The sequence below is a fragment of the Helicoverpa zea genome, chromosome 5, assembly GCF_022581195.2.
Source record: "Helicoverpa zea isolate HzStark_Cry1AcR chromosome 5, ilHelZeax1.1, whole genome shotgun sequence".
Classification (NCBI taxonomy): Eukaryota; Metazoa; Arthropoda; class Insecta; order Lepidoptera; family Noctuidae; genus Helicoverpa; species Helicoverpa zea.
Genome location: NC_061456.1, coordinates 11,864,098 through 11,886,675, shown reverse-complemented (window position 1 = coordinate 11,886,675; position 22,578 = coordinate 11,864,098). Strand labels below are relative to the sequence as shown.

The window sequence follows — 22,578 nt, the reverse complement described above, 5'->3', positions numbered from 1 at the left end:
GACTTATACCAATTTAGACTAGTTTGCCAGCCGTATCAGTTTAATTTGATTGTTAATTGATGCTGTATTTATTTGCGGTGCCGACGTAATCGTCGTTGATAGCATTTGGTATCTCACAGATAAAGTATAAATGAAAAATGGGCTTAAACTTCAGAAAACACATTTATTAACTTTTAGCAACACATGAGCAACACGCAACCAAAACGCCATGACAGATAGAGAGAGTAAGCAATATGTGTCTCACTCACACCAAGACCATTATTACATTGCACTGCATTGCAACCTTTTATAACACCCCCTCTCAATGTAATAAACTGGATACATATCTACTATTAACTTAAACTAAATTATCTACTGAGAAAAGAAATTTTGCAACTACTATAACAATAGGTAGGTATCTAACAAGATTATATGCACTTGAGTTACTTTAAACCACACATATCAACAAATTTTAACAGTGTATTATTTTTCAAAGCTTTAGTCAACATATCAGCAATTTGCTCCTCAGTTTTCACATATTTAATACATACTTTTTGTTTCTCAATAAGTTCCCTAATAAAATGATGTTTAATATCTATGTGTTTTAATCTCTTTACAGTGTTGGTATTAGCAATAACCATGGCAGACTGATTGTCACAGAATAAGATAGCTGGAGTTACATTTTTAATATTAAAATCACACAACATATTGCTCAGCCAACATGCCTCAGCTCCTGCCATACTCATTGCTACATACTCAGCCTCGGTGGATGAAATACTAACTGTGCTTTGCTTCTTTGAGCACCAAGAAATTAAGCAGTTTGCATACTTGAAGCAGTAGCCTGTGGTAGATTTTCTATCTGTGAGGTCTCCTCCCCAATCAGCATCACAAAATCCCACCAACTCATCATCATTACATTTATAAATCAATTTATAGTCTAATGTGTGTTTGATGTAACGCAGAACTCTTTTCAAAGCTACTAATAACGTGTTACTAGCCTTATCTTGAAATCGACTTAAGATTGATATTGTAGCACAAATGTCTGGTCTGGTACCACAAGCTGCATACATCAAACATCCAATTATTTGTCTACACACATTTTCAGTTTCTGTTGTACACTTAGTATTTTCAAGTTCTTTTACATTAAAATTCTGGTCCATAGGTGTGCTAATTTGTTTACATTCAGACATATTGAATCTCTTAAGTACATTTTCCAAATAATTTCTTTGACATAATACTGTAACATGAGTTTCTAAATTTTGCTTTACATTAATTCCTAAAAAATCAGAGACAAGTCCCAAATCTTTCATTTTAAACTCCTTTTTTAATACTGACTTTAAAAGTGACACAGAATTTTCATTGCTACCAAAAATCAACAAGTCGTCAACATAAACAAGTACATAAATCTTTTCATTTTCATTACACTTAGAGTACAAGCAAGGATCGCATTCAGATCTTTTAAAATCTTCTCTAATTAACACAGAGTTTAATTTATCATTCCAGTACTTTGGAGACTTCTTTAAACCGTACAAGGCTTTATTTAGCTTTACAATACAATTGTTATTTTCATAAGCTCCATCAGGTAATCTGATGTATACACTTTCATTTATTTCCCCATACAAAAATGCACCCGTAACGTCCATTTGATAAACAGGTAAGTTGAATTTTGTTGCAATAGCTATAAACAGTCTAAAAGTAGCCAACTTAGCCACGGGGGCATATATTTCACTATAACTTAATACATTTTCTTGCTCGAAGCCTCGTGCTACCAACCTAGCTTTATATTGAATGACATTGTTGTTTTGTTTTATTTTAAATACCCATTTAGTACTTATTGCTTTCTGATTACCTGGTAGTTCACTCACTGTCCATGTATTATTTTCTTTTAATGTCTGTAGTTCCCTCTGGATTGCTTTCTTCCACTCAGATGCCTCTGGACTCCTCATAGCCTCCTCATAGGATTTAGGCTCACAGTCTTCTACCAAAACATTATTACAGTTAAAGAATTGAGTCTGCTTTCTGACACGCTTGTTTTCATGGTTTATGGGTGGATTATCAGAATGTTCACCTTCACTACTATCAGTTGGTTCATATAAGCTGCCCTCAGAATCACTCTGTAAGGTATTCACTGTGTTATCACCTTCTTCAACAACTTGCTCTTGAACTTCAGCATCCTCCTTCTCAGCATCATTCGGGTTGGACTCCTCTATTTGGTTGTATACACATGGCACCATTGTCGCCTCTGTTTTTTGTTCTTTATTTTCTTTCACAAAAATAATATCCCTTTTTGTTTCTACAGTATTCATGTGTGGGAAAAATACCCTGTATCCTTTAGTTGTCTCTCCATAACCAACTAAAATACCTTTTTCACCTTTAGGGTCCCACTTACGCCTCTTTTCTTTTGGTATATGGACATATACGGGAGTGCCAAACACTTTAAGGTTGTTGATATCAAATGTTTTGTTTGACCATAATTCATATGGAGTTTTTCCATCAACTGAGCTTTTTCCAGTTCTATTAATTACATATGCAGCTGTATTTATAGCCTCTGCCCAAAGATTGGTAGATAAATTTTTTGCAAATAACATTGAACGGGCCGCTTCTACTAAAATACGATTTTCACGTTCAGCTCGACCATTTTGTTCTGGAGTAAAGGTCACTGATGTTTGGTGTACTATTCCTCTTGCCTGAAACATTTCTCGCACCTCGTTATTTACGAATTCAGTTCCGTTGTCAGTACGAAAAATCTTAATTCGATTTCCAGTCTCATTTTCAGCCCGAGCAATAAAATTTCTAATACACAGTTTAATTTCATGTTTTCCTTTAACAAAACACACTTCCCTGTATTTTGAAAAATCATCTTTGAACACGACGAAATATCTTGAACCCCCAATAGAACTCACTTCCATCGGTCCGCATGTATCTGCATGAATTATTTCACATGTCCTGGAGCTAACATTTTCACTTCTAGGGTAAGGCAGACGGTGAATTTTACCCTTCATACAACTTTCGCATGTCGCCGAGTCGGACAATTGAGTATTAACATCAACTTTATTATTCTTCAACACTTCTTTCACATAAGTCATGTTTTGATGCGCCATTTTCTCGTGCCATTCGTGCAAACCTGAACGCTTTGTTTCCGCAACGTTGGCTTCGGACGTATTTTGATAACGAAAGTTCAAATAGTACATGCTTCCATTACGCTCAGCAATAGCCATCACCATATTATTTTTATAAAACTTGCATTCATTTTCACCGGTTACAATAACGTAACCTTTACTTGTTGCGCGGTTCACAGAGAACAAATTGGTTGACAGTTCGGGAACATGTAATACGTTGTCTATAGTAGTGTCGATCCATTCGTTCCCGTTCCATACCTGTACAGCCACTTGTCCGCTGCCTTTGACACTAATTTGCGTTCCGTTTCCCACAATTACCGATTTACCTTTTACGGAACAATACGAATGAAATAGTTCGTAATCACAACACATATGTTCGCTTGCACCCGAGTCCACCAGCCATTTTGTTTTATTAAAATATGCACCAGATTCACTAATTTTGTTCATGACTACGAATGCATTACCTTTCCTTTCCTTGTCCTTTCTAAAACGGCACTGATTTTTTAAATGTCCTGGCTTATTACAATAGTAACATCTCACTTCCAAATGATGATTCTTGGAATTACGAAAGTCATCAGTCTTATTAAATCGGCACTCACTTGTATAATGTCCTAGTTTATTACATTTAAAACACTTTGCAGTTTTTCTGTTGTTTCTTTTAGCCACAAACGCTGCCGATGATTGCGAGCTTCCGCCTTTTTCTTTAATTCTCTCTTCTTCTATTAACAACCTAGCGACTAGATTATCGTAGGTTTGCTTATCATCTGGAGCGGATTCCCATGCCGAGACAAAATGCTTATAATCTTCCGGTAACGACATCAAAATCTTCGTTATAACAAACTTATCGGATATTGCTTCGCCGAGCTGTTTCAAGTGGTTTTGCATCTCCTGTATCTTCGATAAAAATACGGACATGTCTGAATTTTCATCGTATTTGAATTGAAAGAAACGTTGTTGTAGTATGTGGATGCTGGTTTCAGACTTCTGTTCATAGACACTCAGTAGTTTCTGCCACATACTAGCTGAGGTCTCACACGAAATGATATGTAACATGACTTCTTCCGACATTCTTGTGACCAACAACGTTTGAGCTTTCGCATCCTGAGCCATCCAACGATTTCGTTGTGCTTCATCCTCAGGTTTAACCGAAGTTCCATCCACTATATTGTAGACGCCTTGACCACGCAGTAATACGGACGTTTGAAATTTCCATATGTTCCAATTTTTGGCACCTTCCAGTTTTATAGTAAAATGATTGTGCTGTATGGGCTCCATTTTCTTCCTTCCTGTAGACTCTCCTGCCTTGTTGAACTTTTTCAATCAAGTAATTTCCTTCCCGACGTAACCTCAAAATTTTTTCCGCCGACGCTCGCCGGTTTTTGTACTTTTACACTACAGTATTTACTTTCCTTTTAAACTTTTATAATGTTCTGTTTTAGTTTATTATCTGGGCCCATAACCAGATAAAGTATAAATGAAAAATGGGCTTAAACTTCAGAAAACACATTTATTAACTTTTAGCAACACATGAGCAACACGCAACCAAAACGCCATGACAGATAGAGAGAGTAAGCAATATGTGTCTCACTCACACCAAGACCATTATTACATTGCACTGCATTGCAACCTTTTATAACACTCACTCAAATTATCTGAGAATTTGAGGCCTGTCTCGATTTTATCGAAATTGTTTATAAAACTTAATGCATTTCTTTGGCAACATAATTGTATTTATTAAAATGTTCCACAATATCAAAACCCAAAGTGGTGCCCGCGATACTGAAAAATGTACACTAATTTAAATTCATTAACGTTTTATTTTGACATAACGACCTACTTTACCCAAAGACGTAATATGTGTAACAACGTCATAAACAAATAATCGTTTATCTGAGCCTTTCATTACGTGCTAAGTGCAATGCAGTCGAGAACTGGAATCGATATTTATCTCGATATACAGTTTTCATAAAAACCTATTAAAAATACCGTTATGTAATATCGATATATTACGGACAGCAATTATTGCGTTCGTTTTTTCTCTCGACAAGGTTAAACATTGCCAGTTCAATGTAATTTGTTCTTTAGTTCGAGTTATCTGTAAGGTGAAATGTTTATCTGAAAGAAATAAGATGTTATAGTATTTTAAACGTTTTTACCAGAGAACTTATTATCTTTAATTTGTGTAATTCAGATCTGTAATCGACTAAAACGTTACCGGACAGACGATTGGTATCAGCGTTCTCATAATACATATTGTATGATGGATGATTCAATAGATCATAGCAGGATGACATCTACGTGAAAGCGACAATTAAACTGAAAAATACAGACTAGAAATACTCGTTCGCGATTGCAGGCATATGCATTGAACTCATTATTTTGCGTTACTTGGCTCTCATTTTACATATGTATGGGTAAACTTCTACTAAACTTTCCTTCACTTGGCCTGGCCTTGCGCCAGAATAATCGGAAATTGATAAGACAGCGTTCTTTGAAATTTTATTCGCAGCATATCTAATATAGGGCTTTAAAATATTTAACAGGTTATTCGTTTCAATCGTGGTTTGAATGAATTATGACAATAATATACAAGAGTTTGTTTCGCTTGTCATGACTTGTTTTCTGAAATTATGAATGGAAACATTTTGTCATTCATTAAAGGGCTACCTATTGTTAATTGATGCATATTGCATACCTTTAAAATAACGTAATTCCAAACAATACCTATTATGTTACAGTTTTAAACTTTTTTAACTACTTCAGCTCTCCTCCGTTCTGTTTCTAAAACAGTGTCGAAATGTTTTCAAAACGATCCATTTTTTGGACAATGAATGACGAGAACTATTTAAATATCCGATGCTAGTACAATCGATCTACAATTGTCTAGTTCTGATGTAGTCATAACATGATCTTGGATGTTTTTGAGTCGGACATCCTGCGGACGAACGTAATATGTTACGTAGCACAAAAACGCAGAATCCCGTCGCAATCTCTCACCACTTGCATGGCAACGTGTAACAGCTCGGTCAGGTAACACGGGTCGGCCGACTCCCCCGGCGACATTCCTCTCGCGACGAAATCGAGAGTCGACTCGTACGCAATCGTTACTCGACACTCGATACTCGTTAGCGAGTGGGATTACCGGAATCTATCGCGTTGGCGACTATGAGCTTGATGTGGGATTCGAGTTAATGGGCGGTGTGGAGGTTTCCTGGTCTGATTCGAAGATTTGTATCGGCTGCATACTGCATGATTGGGTTGGCTTAAATTGAGAGCGAAGCTATATTAATGCAAACGATCCATTCACACAGACATAAGCAAAAAACCGCATCAGCAGCTATATCAATTCCAACCTTAATCGATTCTTCTGCTATACCTAAGCATATGCGAAATTGTGTCGCACAATCAATACTTCAAGAGTCGCAAGATGACGCAAGAGCTACGAAAGACGGTATATTTGATATATTATTTTGCTCAGCATTGATGAATGTGTCAGTTGGTTATCGAGTGCAAGTTGACAACTGTCAGTTGGGAGGACAAGTGCAAGAGAAACGAGGACCAGTCTATTCGCAAACAACTGGTTGTCGCAGTATGAAATAGATTTTCTTTAGGTTCAATGTTTGCTGTAGTTTCTAGTGCTCGTCTATTTTATATGATGGTATAGACTTAATATACCTAATAGATTATTTTGTCCTAGAAGAATTTCTTGATTGGATTGGCCTTCGTTATCCTGAAAATTATCCATGCTCCCCAGTCGGTAGCGGTTAAATAGGAAGCATATTATTTTCAATCATGATGACTCATCTTTGTTTCCCTATTGATGAGTGTAAACTTCCGTCACTGGTCGCCATTTTTCTCATTGTTTAGCTGCCCCGTTCAAAAGGTCCCTTCATTGCTAAAACAATACTCGATATTTAGTCACTCGATCAATACCTATCCGGTTTGGTACGTATATGACTCAAACGGGCCAACACATTCAAATACCCAACGTGATTCGGGTGATATAGTATGGGTGTGAAACTGGGAACTTTTCCGGACACTGACAGAGTTATGGGTCAAGTTTTATGGCCCACATATAACTTCTGTTTGTGGATTTGGACAACGACGTGGGAGATGTTCCGTTAACTTCGACGTGACATGTATTTGCATATCGGTACTTTTTCTTTGAACATGTAAATTTAATGCACCGTAGTCCTTTTGGATGGCTTATTAAGCAATTAGTGTTGTGGACTAGTCTTACGTGGATGGAGGACGAATAGCGGATTATGCTGGCAGGTGGCTCGTTAAGTATTCTCCTTAATATATTATTAGTATGATACGACTCCGCCATCACATTTCCATCTGCCAAAGCTAGTCAATAAGGCTTATCTGGCACAACTACTTTTGGTCATTCGACCGAGGCCTATGATCAGGAGTCGACATATACGGCCTGATATGATGCAGCATAGTCATAATTCATTATAAACGACACATAACTCCTATATTTATCTCCCATTATTCCAAATATTAAGTCTAAACGACTCCATATTCAGATATCTTGACCTGAAATGCATGCACGTAAATCTTGCGTATGTTTGTACAACAGGTTGATCAAGTTTTGCACATTTTAGCAACGAAGTTGTTCGCCCCATTTGACATAATCTGATGGATGACTGTTACGAATTCATTACTCCTGTACCACGTCTAAACGTGATGAATGGCTATTTTTCTGGAGTCTCGCCGAATAAATCTTTTAAGAGAAGACATTTCTTTAAAAATGTGTTTTTGTATGTTTCGTTTCGGTATTTTTTACAGAAGCAACAATGTGTTTTGCTAAAATAATTCACAGACTCGTTTTTAAGACTTATCTTTACAAAAAATGCTTTCATTTTCTTTTTAAATCACGATTTAAAGGTGACCTCAATGCTGATAAATGAGAAGTGGAGTATCAGAAATGAAAGTCATGAATCGATGTCGATATTATTAAGGAACTGCATTGCAATTAGGGAATGCAATCCCGACTCGAGATTGCAAATTCGGGATCCCGCGGGATTAGAAATATCAATCCCGTGGGATCCCGGAATTTTCGGGATCCCGTCTAATTAAAAAAAAAAAATGAATTCAGATGACTGAAAAAGCTGTATGTCTGATAACTGCTTGTTTGTGATAGTGAGGTTAATTAAAATAACATATTACTCGAAAGAAAATAAAAACCTTTATTCTTTAATCTTACCAACTAAATAATAATCAGGTTGTAAGGAAATTAACGTAGGTAAATTAGGTAATCAAAACAATAAGCTTATTTCAAGGGAATTAGTAAAAAGAGTGATTTTGAAAATGACTCCTTAAAAAACAAAGTGTATTAATAGTTTCATCTGCTAAACGGCATCTAATGTCCGTTGCAATGTACCCCGCTGCTGAGAATGCCCTCTCCGACTCAACGCTGGTTGGCAACAGCGTGGCGAAGCAATTATATGCAAACTGCAAAAATCGCCCCCTTGTTCCTCCACACTCAAGCAAATCCATTTCTTTTTTAATGGTAGATTCTAATTTTTCTAAGCTCGTGGACGTATATACAGGTGCAAAAGGACTTGGTTGTGTGTGTGTTGCGTCACTGACCACTGCCGCCCAATCCCGTCAATCTCGAACGGGATCTCGTCATATGATGCGTCGGGATTGATCCCGAAAAATTACACGAGATCTCGCGAGATCGGGATCCCGCGGGATCGGGATTGCATTCCCTAATTGCAATCGAACTTAACCAACAGCCGAAAAAGGAAGGGTCGGTTGTATAATTTGTTACAAATTTTCAACGTTTCTTATACAATTAACACAATGGTAGTTAATTCTTGTACGTAATTACGTAAATTGAACAACAAACGTTGTATGAATGAGGTGTTTAAATTTTGTAACCGCAAACGTAACGAGGTTTAAGTTTTCACACACGACCTGGTATTATTAAACTTTGTTTCCGAGTCTTAGTAAACAGATGAATGACCTGGTTTTAGACGCTTTTATATGCAGATGAAATGTATACGCTTGTGGGGTTATTTGCCGACGGCTCAGTCATTAGGTGCGGTGTTATCTGTCTCAATTAACGTAAGAGAAATGTGTCGGAAGTAGTTTAGGATTTCGTTTGTGCTGTTCCTTTCACGGTTGGGTGGTTTCGAGAAATAGGTACAGGTGTTTGTCATCTTATTAAGTCTAAGAAAATCTTCCACTATTATGTCGTATAAAATCAAGATTATTTAAAATTCATCGGTACATTCTGATGGGTCACAGTACTCTTATAAACAATCTCAATAAACTAGTTGCGGCACAACAGTCAATACAATACAATATTTATATTGTAAGCCTTCCTCGTTAAATTACAAATAACATTAAGAAGAGCTCATAACGTTTTGAGAGTAGCTTCCGCAAACATTAACAGCAGCGCCTTACTCCGGTGACCAACTTATCTTCGCAACTCATGGTGGCGCCACTAGTAAAGACAAAATGTTTTGTATAATACATACAACATTAGTTCCATATTTAGCCACATGCAAAGATATAATGGTCGTACAGTTCCACATAATAGTTCACTAATTTCTTGACATTTCCTAGCAAGTATGTAACACGTTGTAAACACAGTTTGCAGTGATTACTCTCAGGTAACACTTTATATAACAGAGGTCGATTTTATAACTTTCGTGTCATGTTTTAATGCTTTATTTTCACCTGAGCGTGACTGTACTTGGTAGGAACATTGAGGTTGAAAGCACAAAATAAATACATGAAAGTCAAAGTTCGTATTAATTTTGGTACAGTCGCGAAGGTCGTTGAAAAGATTTCACAATGAATAAATACTTATCACTTGAATGACTCAATTACTTGTGAATACTGATTAAATGAGGACGATCATTATATTTAAAGATACTTACAATAGGCCAAGGCTGAAGAAGACATTCTAGCCATTAATCCTGACCACATGTCAAAACACACATTCTAAATGTGACATAGGTAGAGTCGTTGCGATTAATCGCCGCGATTAAATAGTTCAGAAGAACATGGAATATAAACTAACGAACGAGTGATATTAATCATTTTCTTTGAAGGCTGCGTCTCGTCTGTTACTACCGATGCGCAGACGCACTTTCTTAAAGATTTCTTGCTGTTTGATTTACTATATTTCGAAGTATAAAAACCTTCTTCTTTGCTATAGACTTGTATCTTATTAAATTCTAGATTTTTCTCAGTGACGACATTTGTTTCAGGTAACAAAATAATTTCGATTAAAGTTATCGTGCACGTCGTTGATTAAGTGATTATCGTTAATATCTAGAGATAAAAGAATAGATTCGATAAGCTGCCTGACAATAAATATGTAGTTCTATTAAAGTATCAATTTGATTGTTCCAATTTAGCATTTAAATAGGTATCTTGGTAAACATAAAATCCTTTTTTATCGCGAATTTGTTTATAGGGAATCCCGATAGTAGAAGGTTGTCTGGCCAATAATCCGCAACCCAATACCTCCTTTTAATAAACAAAATAAAACTAAGGGTATTGCTAATCTAATTTTGGCTATCGGCTTTTACATAGTTAATCTATAAGTAAGCCACGTGAGACACAAACAAGATTTGCACACGTGATATGTTTCAATATGGCTGCCATGATATGATGACCTTACAAAGTTCAAGTTTTGTTTGTTTGATGGTATGGTAGGTAGATAAATAGATTACGATGAACTTAGATACATTAGATGATAAACTTGCAGAAGTACCTTTGGGCTTCGAAATTTTATAAGGAAACATGAACGAAGAGAAGAACTGTTTAACGTACACAGATGACGTATAGGATAGGGAAATGGATGAAATTGTGGGAATTATTTTATACCTACTGCTCAGATCAAAGACCTACTGGATCAAAAAAAAGAAAATGATAATTTATTGCCGCTTCTGGACCTGGGCACATGATGATATGTGGATGAAAAATGAAGCTGGAATTAAATTAGATCCTAAGGGTCAGAGATAAGAAAAAGATGGATCCTTAACAAGAGAATTGAATGAAAATGTAGCAGTAAAAGACTCCTCAAGTCAGTAACACTCCTGAGTCAATAAAAAGATTAAGAAATATTTAAATTAGAAGGTAATGAGATGCTTACGTTATTAATGATGATTTTATAAATATATATTTGTATTGGGATCGCCGCGGAAATTATTTAATGTTACTTTCGTAATGTTATCACAGATAATGAAAGAATTCTTAATATGTGGCTGGGTTAGGTAAGGGCCCTTCACCAAATGATTTATAGTATGTGAAGGTAAATTGCTAATTGAAATAAAAATGAAAGTTCGTGTATTGTTGATTGCCTTAATTAAATTAAAGGAAACAGTGAGCAACAATGTATCCACGTTAATTGATGTATTTATTAACTTCACACTGACTAATTGAAGTTTTGTGTAAGATAATCTTTGGATAAATTGCTGCGAGAATTGACTCTCGAAAAAGAAAGAAGAATTAGTGCTTCTTTTGTTATTGTCCAAAAGGTAGTTTATCGAGATGTTTTTCTACGCATTTTAGAAGCGTCTAGCAAAAAGGAAATCATGAAGTGTCCGTTTTGGCCAGGCTTTTACTTCTTAGTGACTAGAAGCAGCGTGAAAATTCGGCGAGATTTCTCTGACTAAAACTTCTTAGCACTTTTAGGATTGATTGAGATTGAACAAACCTTAGCAAGGTAACATATATGTACATACAAATGTAGTTGATTCTTACACGCAGAGTAAATAACAAAATTACCATTTCAAACGAATAATAAGTCTTATCTTCATTAAAATCAATGTAAATGTCACTACAACTAACGGTCACATTTTATCATCGAAAAAAACTAATAAATTACTAATAATCGATATATCGTTTCACTCACTTGCATATTAGACTTGTAATTAGTTTGAACGAATATTCGTTTCATTATCTTACGACTACTCGTTTTCCCGCGATTTCACCTGCGTCCCGTGGGATCTGCCCGCACCGGGATAAAATGTGGGCTATGTTACTCGCAGATAATGGTGAAATATTTTTGAAAATCGGTCCAGTACTTTTCATTTTGTCAATCGATAGATTCGAGCTGCCCATGACAATGATGGTCGGCGTATGTTGGAGGAGGCCTCGCGCTTTCGTTTAGCAGTGGACGGGAATTGGCTGACATGATTATGATCATGATCTTACGTGCCTTTTAGCTTCTGCCCACGGCCCTGCCTGCTAAACGCAAACAAAACTATTCAATACAAGGGGATGACGGATTTGATAACAACAAGGATATAGTTCTATGATTAAGTATAACCTGTTCCTATAGTACTCGTTGTACAATAGGTATATCTATTGTTTTCTATGCATAATGTCGTGACGTAGGTTAATAAAGGTACTCTCACTCGTAGAGGGGTGAATTGCGGTCACTGGACGGATCTGTGACCCGATATTAGTATAGGTTTGTTCTATTTTCTCTGCCCTTATTAACGCTTATAACCGTTAACGTTAATACACTTTGTTAGTTAATAATACCTTACAAGAGTATAGAAGTTCACTTCAGACTCTTCAATAAAAGCTCTAAAAGATGACGTAAAAATAATGAATATTTATAAACAAAATCATAGACTGAACAACGTAATACTTGTCTCGTCAAAACCATGTCACTAAGGCTGGTCAAGTTAAATATTCACAGATAACATAGAATTCATGAATCACCACAACTTAATCGGTCACGTATGAAATGAATCACACATTACAATTCAAGCCACGCAAAAAGGACCACAATAAAACGTCATTTGTCGTAACCCGCAAGGTCGTAACGCAAGAATTTAAAATGACCAAGGAAAGCAAGTCGGAAGTATCGTGCTCGAAACTCGTAGAAAGTGCAAGTCGGTATAAAATTTACGGGCCGCGCCATAACATTGTATGTTAATTGAAATCACCAATTACTCGGGCGCTTTCTACTATAGAATCCCCATACAGTGTGTAATAACTTGGCGACACGCTATGCAACTGTTCTGTTACGAGAGCGTTTAGATTGCCGTGGCGAATGTTTAAGAAAATCATCTTAGAAATGCATTTGAAGAGTTATTTTCCTTGAGGTATTGATTTACCAGGCACGCGGTTCCGTATAGAAAGGCAGTAAATGATTGAAGAAAAAATGCGGCTCCATCGTCTTCGCAACGAAAGATAAGCGGATTAAAGGAGTCTGAGCCAATGAAACATTTCTTAAATATTTGAACTCTCCGGAGAGATCTGATCAGATGAGGATTGTTACTGAATCACTCGCAATAACATATGAGTCATCCTAGTGGTCAGAGGTTATCGCCTTTGTCTTATCTTTAATACAACATATAGACCGACTAGCAACGGTCATACAAACGGTATTTCAAAATAGATAAAACTGAATTGGTCAATTATTCTGCACCGCAGTTTAACAAGGCGCCAATGATCTAAGATTGGTTTTTAAACGATTGTTCCGATTCCGTGACAAATAGACTTTGGATTGTGATTAACTGACAATGAGTTTGACGATTAACGATTAATTCTGAAGCTCACTTAAAACGCATTAGCTTAATGACATCTAATGGTGATTAGTTTAATCCGTTTACAGATACTTAGCCTCAATAACACCTGAACGGCTTTAATTAATTGGTAGGTTTGCAAGAAAAATTAATAACTGGAAAAATTCTTAGATATACTCGTAAAATTACCTTTTATAGCTTGATAAAAGGAGAAAAACAAAGAATATATGATGGCAAAAAAAAACTAAAATACTAGACTCGATGGTAAAAATGAGATTAGTGCAGGGCAGGTGCATAGCAAGCCGTCATACTAGATGCAACAGATTCTATCCTAGAACGAGTTGCGTGGTACCTTCAGTAATTGGATTAATACGTTATACAACGTTTTAATACAATTATATTACAACATTATAACATGCGAATGGATTCTTTACAATATAATTTAATCGTGTTTGTTATGTAGTTTTATGAGTAGGTTTTGCTTCCTTCTTTCGATAATTTTTAGAGTCTAATAATGTTACATGCGAAAATAATTTCAGTTTCATGCATTTGATTATGAAATTAATATGATCCTCGCGGCTATATACTATCCTTTATGATTTTTGAGCCTGAAGTAGTTCCCCGAGACACGGGTTAAACCGCAGGAAATACCTAGTTGTATGAATATAATGATTACACTGTATCTTATCAAATCGCACATGTGGCTAGCTGTTTTCCCGCTTCCCATATTAGTTTTTTATTTTGTGTTTTCCTCCAATCACCTTGGTCGAAATCACTTTTCCTTTTCCTTATCATCTTCAGCACAATCCGTCTACCCAATATTTTATGTCATCTGATTAATCAAATAGAAAACGTGCATCTAGTACATAGTACTTTCCCACTAACAATTGTGAACACAGGTGCTATCACCGCAAACGAAAAAACAACCAACCTGACTTACTGAGCCACTAAGGAAAAAGAATTAATTAAAATCAACAAACTAACCCACTTACGGCAAAAAAAACTGGGAACACATATATGTAAAATACGCCAGTGTACAAGTAAATTAGCAAGCGATCAACAGAGTAACAATTACTGACGATTTCCTCGTCATTTTACACGTTCCGTCGCATAAATAATGATTGCAGAAAAAACGGAACACGCCACGTTCGGCTCGAATGAAACATTTATTATTGTACTCAAGTAAAGTTGTCAAAAGAGACAGTAAATTCTGTTACTATGCTAAACTTTTATTGGATTATTTGTGTGTGCATGCGTGTTATCGTAGTATTAATAAAAATCCAATTACTTAAGTCGAAGCTGTCTAAACTTTAATACGCATATTACGTAGCAATTCTTTAATAAAAAAGTCATAAACTTGTTAGGTAGGTATAGTTTATGGCGCTAGTGTGGGGCACTGTTGTCTATTTGCGTCGTATCAGCCGTCACTACTAATTGTGGCTTTGAGTGTAACGAATTATAATTAGCATCGGCATCGTAGATCTTGTACAAGATGCTATAAATAAATTATAAAAAATATTCTAAATTAAACTATAGACTATACCTACTACAGAACTTCTTAAGCTCACCCATTATATGCAACTTGTTACATTTAGTACTATAAATATGTAAGCTATTAAGTATGTTATAACCTAAAACCGGTGGGGACCTGGTGACCTGTATCACAGGTGTTTCTACCTACCACAGGCGCCAGCGATCCACAACCAAAATTGTTAATTAGCAGCTTCTGTTTATGATAAATTTATTCGCATTTTTTGGCTTGTGGTGAGAAATAAACGATTTATTATTATATTTATTAACTTGGAATGACCATACAGAATCATAAATGATCAACTTTACACACCCAGAGAAACAAACCGTATTTGAAAGACTAGCCTTCGATCCATGTCCACACCAAAAATTTTCCAAATTGGTTCATCAGTTTTACAGTGAAAGCGAACCAGATAGACTGATACTTTACTTTTATAAAGGATTTGTATGTCGTAAGAACGAAGAGTGCACTTCACCGGGCTGCAAGTGTAAAAACGTAACGTTCGGCTCGGCTGACTCTGCCGACCCACTTGTGTAAGTAAAGGACTAGATAAGATTAATGAACACTTCTACACAATAGGTATTCTATTTTTATCTTTATATTGATAAATTATAATATAGCGTCATGTCTAGTTTTGTTGTACAGAACTACGGTATAATCTCAGGCATTACTTACTGATCCAACTTGAAAAATCTTTCAGTCTCATATGTGACTTACTGAGGAAATATGCCAGTTTTCATTCAAAAGCGGGAAGATAATTCAAAGTAAGCGTGTGAAACAGTGCGTTAATGCTGCTCTATACTAAAACATATAATAATGAGGAAAAATTATTTTGTTTGTTTTTTTGTACCCTAAAGCTCCGAAACTACTGAACCTATATAATATATTTTATCCCGATACGTCCAGTAGTTACCATGGGAAAATCTTCTATATAGTAAGGTAGTAAGTAATTACAGGAATGTTTTTTATCATGATAAATTCCTACAGCAGTGTAGTTATATGTTACTGACAACGACGCAGTCTTTTAAAATATAACCTATTGTTATAATATTTGTTGTATCATATCGTTAGTTATTGTTTCGTAGTTATTACGCAATAAAACAAACATACGGAAAGTTTACCTAATGCATTTCTATATGACGTAGCCTCGTGTAAACAAATACATTCCATGTTATTGTTGAAAATATCACATTCTTGATGTAAACTTATTGTTTTTAATCATGGAGAAAGGAAAGATAGCAGAGATGCCATAAGGAAGGTCCTAGTAACTTTCCTCGTTCCGGGAACACCCGCATTTTGGCGCGCTACTCTCTTAGGAGAGCGGGAGCGGGCAACGAGCGGTGCACTCGGTGACCGCCCGCGCCGCCGTCGCTGCCGCCCCGCTGCCCGCAAAATTCGAGGCCGAGGCCTTAGGGGGTTTGCATTGTGATACCTCCACTAGTCATTTCTTTCTCCATGTTTTTAATTCATTTCTATAAACAGTAGATAGATTCTAGACGGATTAATCTTAGGTATTCTTTACCATAGCCTATTTTTAGTAACAAAAATCGTATCGTGAAAAGCGAAATCTATTGTTATATCAACACTCGGGTTTGCTATTTTAAAGTGAATACTTTCTTATCGATACACAATGGTCTATCAAAAAAGAGAATCGAATCAATCGAATTACCTCTTTCACTTATTCATAAAAATCACTATGAAAACTCTTTGGCATCACGATATTGTTGAATGTCGGACGCTTGCAATTTAACTGTCAGAGTTTTACACTTAAGTGCAATAAACTTGGGTCGAAAACAAAATGATGCCTAAGATTAATTTTTATTTATCTTTTTTTAATCTACTCTTTACATCCTTTGAAGTTCACGCGATGACCGATAACTTATAAGGTTCAATTACCTTAAATTTTAACATGGATTTAAATTTCTGAAATAACATTAATCATCACAAACATATCAAGATTGGTTCAACACGCATAGTTTATTGCGTCTACGCATAAAATAAAAAGTTGAAATAAAAAGAATTTCCGGTGCAGTAGTCGCGTGCGCAGATGGGAGTGCTTGCGCAACGCTCGGAAACAGCGCAAGACGGGAACTGGATGTAGTGTAACTGTCTTTATCATCATTTTAATAGTGAAGCTATGAATGCAACGTTTCCGACGATTATGCCGCTTTTTGCTATGTTTTGCCGCTATAATTTATGCTCGATTTACCAATGTTTTGAATTTGCAAAGGTCGTTTTGCTCAATAGAATCTTTTATATGCTGATCTTTATTGAGATTTGATCTTTATATGGAAATAATTATATGTTATCTCTTATTTATTGAATCGCTTTTGCTGAAAAGCTTTCTGTGAATTATGCAAGAAAACGAGATTATAATGTATGTGTTAACTTATATCTTTTTATCCATTTGCATTAAACATAAATCGATAAGTTCAGAAATACCTGAATTATTAACAATAAATCGCCTGTCGTGAACCGCTTAAAGACTTTAATACAAGTAAAAAATGCGCATACACATTTACAAAATACCGCTTAAATATTAATGCATTGCTAAGCAAGTGATGCAACGAGAATTCTTCAAACTTTCTTATTGAAAATAATATATTACATGATCCAACAAAATATTACGATCGGATTACCAAATTGACAGTTCCTCATATTTATGTAATGAATGAACCGTAAATGGTATCAATGATGTTTCAGTAATCAAATATTTAGGCCGATTGCATCAAAAGTTCACGTAATTTTTACGTTCATTTATGTCACATACTTGACTAGTAGATGTTATTAATTTGCATCTTAATTTTAAACGTTCACTATTGTACAGTGTGTCAATTTCAACTGACCGCTAACGTGTCCTGGTATTTTTGTTAACTCACAGTGGCTGTTTAACTGTAGTGCATTTCATGAAAAAAATATAGTAACACTAGGTATAGAAATTCAAACTAGGAAATATCTTCGAAAATTAATATACTTATCTGCCAGATTAATGACCCATCAGCGCTAAGTTTATAAATATTTATTTTTATTTAAAAGATATCGATGTCGCAAGTAGCCGGAATATATTTATTTATTATTCAATACATACGGCATAATAAAATTTCGCCTTAAGTGTTGCACACCGCAAAAGTTGTAATTATAATCCCACCAAAAACATTAAATGTAAAAAAAAGCCAATCCTCTACGCAATTCCTCCACTGTAAAAAGTTTTGAGATCGCATAGAAGCCAAGTCCTGTTCTACTTTATTTGTAATAATAAATCAATATTTTGTGACTATATCAATAGTTTCGTTCACTTTACAATAATATTGACTTGGCCATGAGCACAATAAACTACAAATATAATACAGCATATCTTGGAGAGGTGAAAGTCAAATATGAAGTTTAATATCACAGAATTAAATACTTTTAGTTTATTCAATTGTTACTAAATGACCGACAGTCAGTATCATCCAACATCAATGAATTGCACATGTACTATGGCGCATGTTTAGTCCATGGTGATCTCAAATTAAAATCAGTCCATAATCAGTCCAATCGTAAAATCATGTCCATATAGAATTTATCAATTCAATGGTATTTACACATTATTACAAGGAGCGACTTTTAACTTGTGCTCATGGCCAAGACAGTATTATTGTAATGTGAACCAAACTATTGATATATATAGTCACAAACTATTGATTTATTATTACAAATAAAGTAGAACAGGACTTGGCTTCTATGCGATCTCAAAACTTTTTACGGTGGAGGAATTGCGTAGAGGATTGGCTTTTTTTTACATTTAATGTTTTTGGTGGGATCTAATTTATTTTTTGTAGGTCTCTTTCTTCTCTAAGTATATAACAAATTAAATTAACTTACATGCAACTAACTAAATATATAACAAACTAAATATGTACACCTAAAGTAGCACGTAAACAATATTTTTTTTAACCTAAAAAAATTCGAAATTGTCGAATTTTTTTATCGAATATCTTTTAGAATAAAATAGATTTATTTCAGAGGTAGATGACGCTATCACATGAAATTATTTGATTTTTTTTTTTTGGTATGGCATCTCGCAGTTCAGCCTAGGAGGCCGTGTACTGCTTAACCGGACTAGATTATTTGATTTTTTTTTAAGTACTACTTATACTAAGCTATGTAACGAAACCATAGCGCGATTTAGACCAGGACAACGCCATCTATCGAGCGAGCATGCAGTGTTTATCGCACTGCATTAATATGAAAGATTTTATCATTATTCATTTCATTTAAACCTAGCTTTTTTATTAATATGTTGTATATTTAATACATAATAACAATATACCACTACGTAACAATAAAACAAATAGTAAAATTTTGTACATAAATAAATAACAAAGTTATCAATGCAGTCAAAATTCATACACAATGTTCTTGAAAAACCGCAAATATAAATTTGTTTCCTATTTTTTTATTAATTTTTAAGGTTTTTATAATTTTCCCTTTATATGTAGCTAATAACCTATCTTGGTGCCAAATTTGAAGGTTCTAAGTTTGCTAGAAGTACCTTAGACTTTTGATGATCGGTCAGTGAGTGAGTCAGTGACAAAATGGTGTAACTTTGATCGCTCATAACTCGTAAACTATTTATTCAAATGTCTTGTAATTTTGAGACTAAGCTTGTTCTAATATTTACTCTTGGTCATCGAAAACCTAAACTCCTAGCTTTGTTCACATGGAAGATACAGGGGGCTGAAATAGCCGCAAAACGCTTCGAGAAAAGATGGTACGGCCGTGCCCGCTTTGCTCGAGTCTTGGCTGGGGCACTGCCGTGCCCTCAGATAACTTGTGTGGAAAAAAATACCTACACTACATATTAAGGTGCGTACGGATTGCGCGTACCCTGGTACGCGTACTCAGTTTACGCGTATCCGGAACGCCTAGTCCATACCTGCAGCTACGCGTTCACTCTTGAGGTACGCGTACCGCGCGAGCCAACTCGCAGCGCGAGCCACCGTCAGTCGGTTTTTGGTCGCGCGTCAAAGAGGACGCACGCGGCCGGCTACGCTATATTTGGACGGCAAAATGAATAAACACGCGTGTTCTTCGAGTTTCAATAATGAAAATATTATTCGATTTGCAAACTCATTCTCACAAAATTTTTGTCCCCACTTTCTTCATAATTTATATCTTCCATTAGCCTATTTCCACACTGAATCTTTCCCGAAACAATGTTTTCATCCACCATCTAGGTTTCCGTTTGTTTCTCTTTTTTTTTATTTAAAATGTGTTGAATAATGACTAACGCCGCAGCGGTGGTAGTGCACGCAACCGCTAAGTTTGTCGGAGTCATGGCGAATGACTGGGGCTCGCGGAGCGCTCTGCGGGCCTAGCATGGCGATTCTATCTCTATTCTACCAAGAAACGACAAAGCTCTTTCTTTCCCACTCGACATGTCTTCTACCCGAGCATGGCGCGAGCTGTAGACTCGCGTTTCTATCAAGAGAAAGACTTTCCATAGCAACGGATAAGTAGCTAGTGATGGGTCGCTCTACGATGAATTTACGTTTAGTTAGCCAAAAAAATGTGTCAATGCACTATTTTTCACGCATGAACCTATACATAAACTCACGTAACTCAAAGTAACAACAAAACGTATTCATCGAACTTATTTTTATCTGTGGAACTAAAATGGTTCATGTTTGTTTGTTTACAAAAAACGATTTTTGTTGTTGATTTTACTTATTTAAATATTGGTGATTACTGCGTGCGGCAAGGAAAAAGTAAGTAGATTTTGTGATTAAATAAATAAAGTACTGATTATTCCAATAGTTGTGTGTAATTAATCCAAACGAACATAATAATTATCCATACATACGATGAAAAGAACAAAGGAAAATAACATAATAATCTCAATAAATGGTGATTGGAGGCATTGTCTGATGAAAACTTTGCCATGCACAGTTCAATGCGTTCCTCACTGTTATCTTGCTTCCCTATATTATTGTCCGAAGTGTTTTTACTTTCGTCGTTACAAAACCTGTTTATTTACAGCGTACGAAGTCCCATCCAATAAACAGAGAAGATAGTATCGCGATCCATTGGGAAAAGAAGGCCACGATAAAGAAGAATAGGTCCGTATTCAAAAGCTGCTGAAAAAATATGGAAAATAACGAGTTCTTGGCATACAATGCTGACACGAGAAACATTCTATTAGTAAGTGTCTTTAAATAATATTCATTTACTAGTAATAGTTCTCCAGACTTGTTGGTTTCATTCTAGCAAAACTCTCATGGTTTGTTTTCAAAGTATAATTATGGCAATAATAATTATAGTACCTACCTACCTATTTGTTGCTTGTGTGATATAAGCAACAACTCTTAAGATAAAAAATAAAATGAGACAATCATTTACACAGAGGTAAAGGTTTATTTACATAAAATTAAGGCTACAGATAAAGTCATTTATTCAAAATAGGCTGAAAATCAGCAGCAGAAGCGGTGGAACAAACTCCCCAGCAACTCAATTCTGTCTGTATGGTTTGAAGAACTGTTGATATACAAAGATATTCATAATAGTTGCTCTTCTGTGAGTTGCAGCTTGTAGTAAGCTACCGCTAAGGTCATTAGTGTGTCTCTCTCTCTGCCTTTCTTCGGGAAGAGTTGTAGCATAGGCACCCTGCAAAAAGAAATAACTGTTTGGTAAAGAGTTTTTACAAGAATTATTTTACAGTATAATAAAAGAATAACATACTGATAGTGACACATTATCAGCATTCTTATTGATGTAATGAGTCAAGACCCTAACGCATGACTAGAATCCCCTGAAAATGAATGTTAATTTAATTTTGTGTTCTTGTTTCAGATTACAAAAAAAGGATGCTGAATGACAACTGGGTCGTCAGTTTACAAATTATAAATTATTGAAATGATATCATTTAATAAAGAATGTGAATATTAAAATCATAATGGTTGTTTATTTAAAATGTCATTTTTTTCTTAGCAGATAAAACTGTCCAATTCTAGAGTCATATAGCCTGCGCAGTTTGTTCTTAATGAGAGAATTATTGAAAATTGATTGTTTATGAACTCTGTCAGGATAATTGGCATTTATGTTCAGTATTTTGCACTCAGTATCTACAATCTGAAATAGAGGTTATATCTAATATTAGGTATCATCATCATCATCACAGCCATAGGACATCCACTGCTGAACATAGGCCTCCCCCTTTGATCTCCACAGATACCTGTTGGAATATATTAGGTATACTAACCTTGTATTCACTGCAAAAACAAATTGCTTAAAAAATTTGCTAACAGTGGTTAGTAATGTTGTTAATGACCTAAGCAGGACCCGAACAAAGAACCTGCAACAATTAAGCTTTGTTAAATATTTTTCTTCTGTTTAATTATTTTCTTGCAATGAAGGGCAATACCTACATAATAGACAAAATAATCTTAGAAACAATAAT

The 22,578-nt window shown here is 35.5% G+C and overlaps 1 protein-coding gene and 1 long non-coding RNA gene across 2 annotated transcripts in view; both read left to right on the top strand.

The window, feature by feature from the left end:
• Window positions 1-22,578, top strand: part of LOC124630166 — a 108,334-nt gene that overhangs the window by 20,495 nt on the left and 65,261 nt on the right. The window lies entirely within an intron of this gene.
• On the top strand, window positions 20,484-22,434 carry LOC124630167. The gene is made up of 3 exons (XR_006984393.1): window positions 20,484-21,323; window positions 21,972-22,278; window positions 22,371-22,434. It is a non-coding gene; the product is annotated as an uncharacterized LOC124630167 (long non-coding RNA).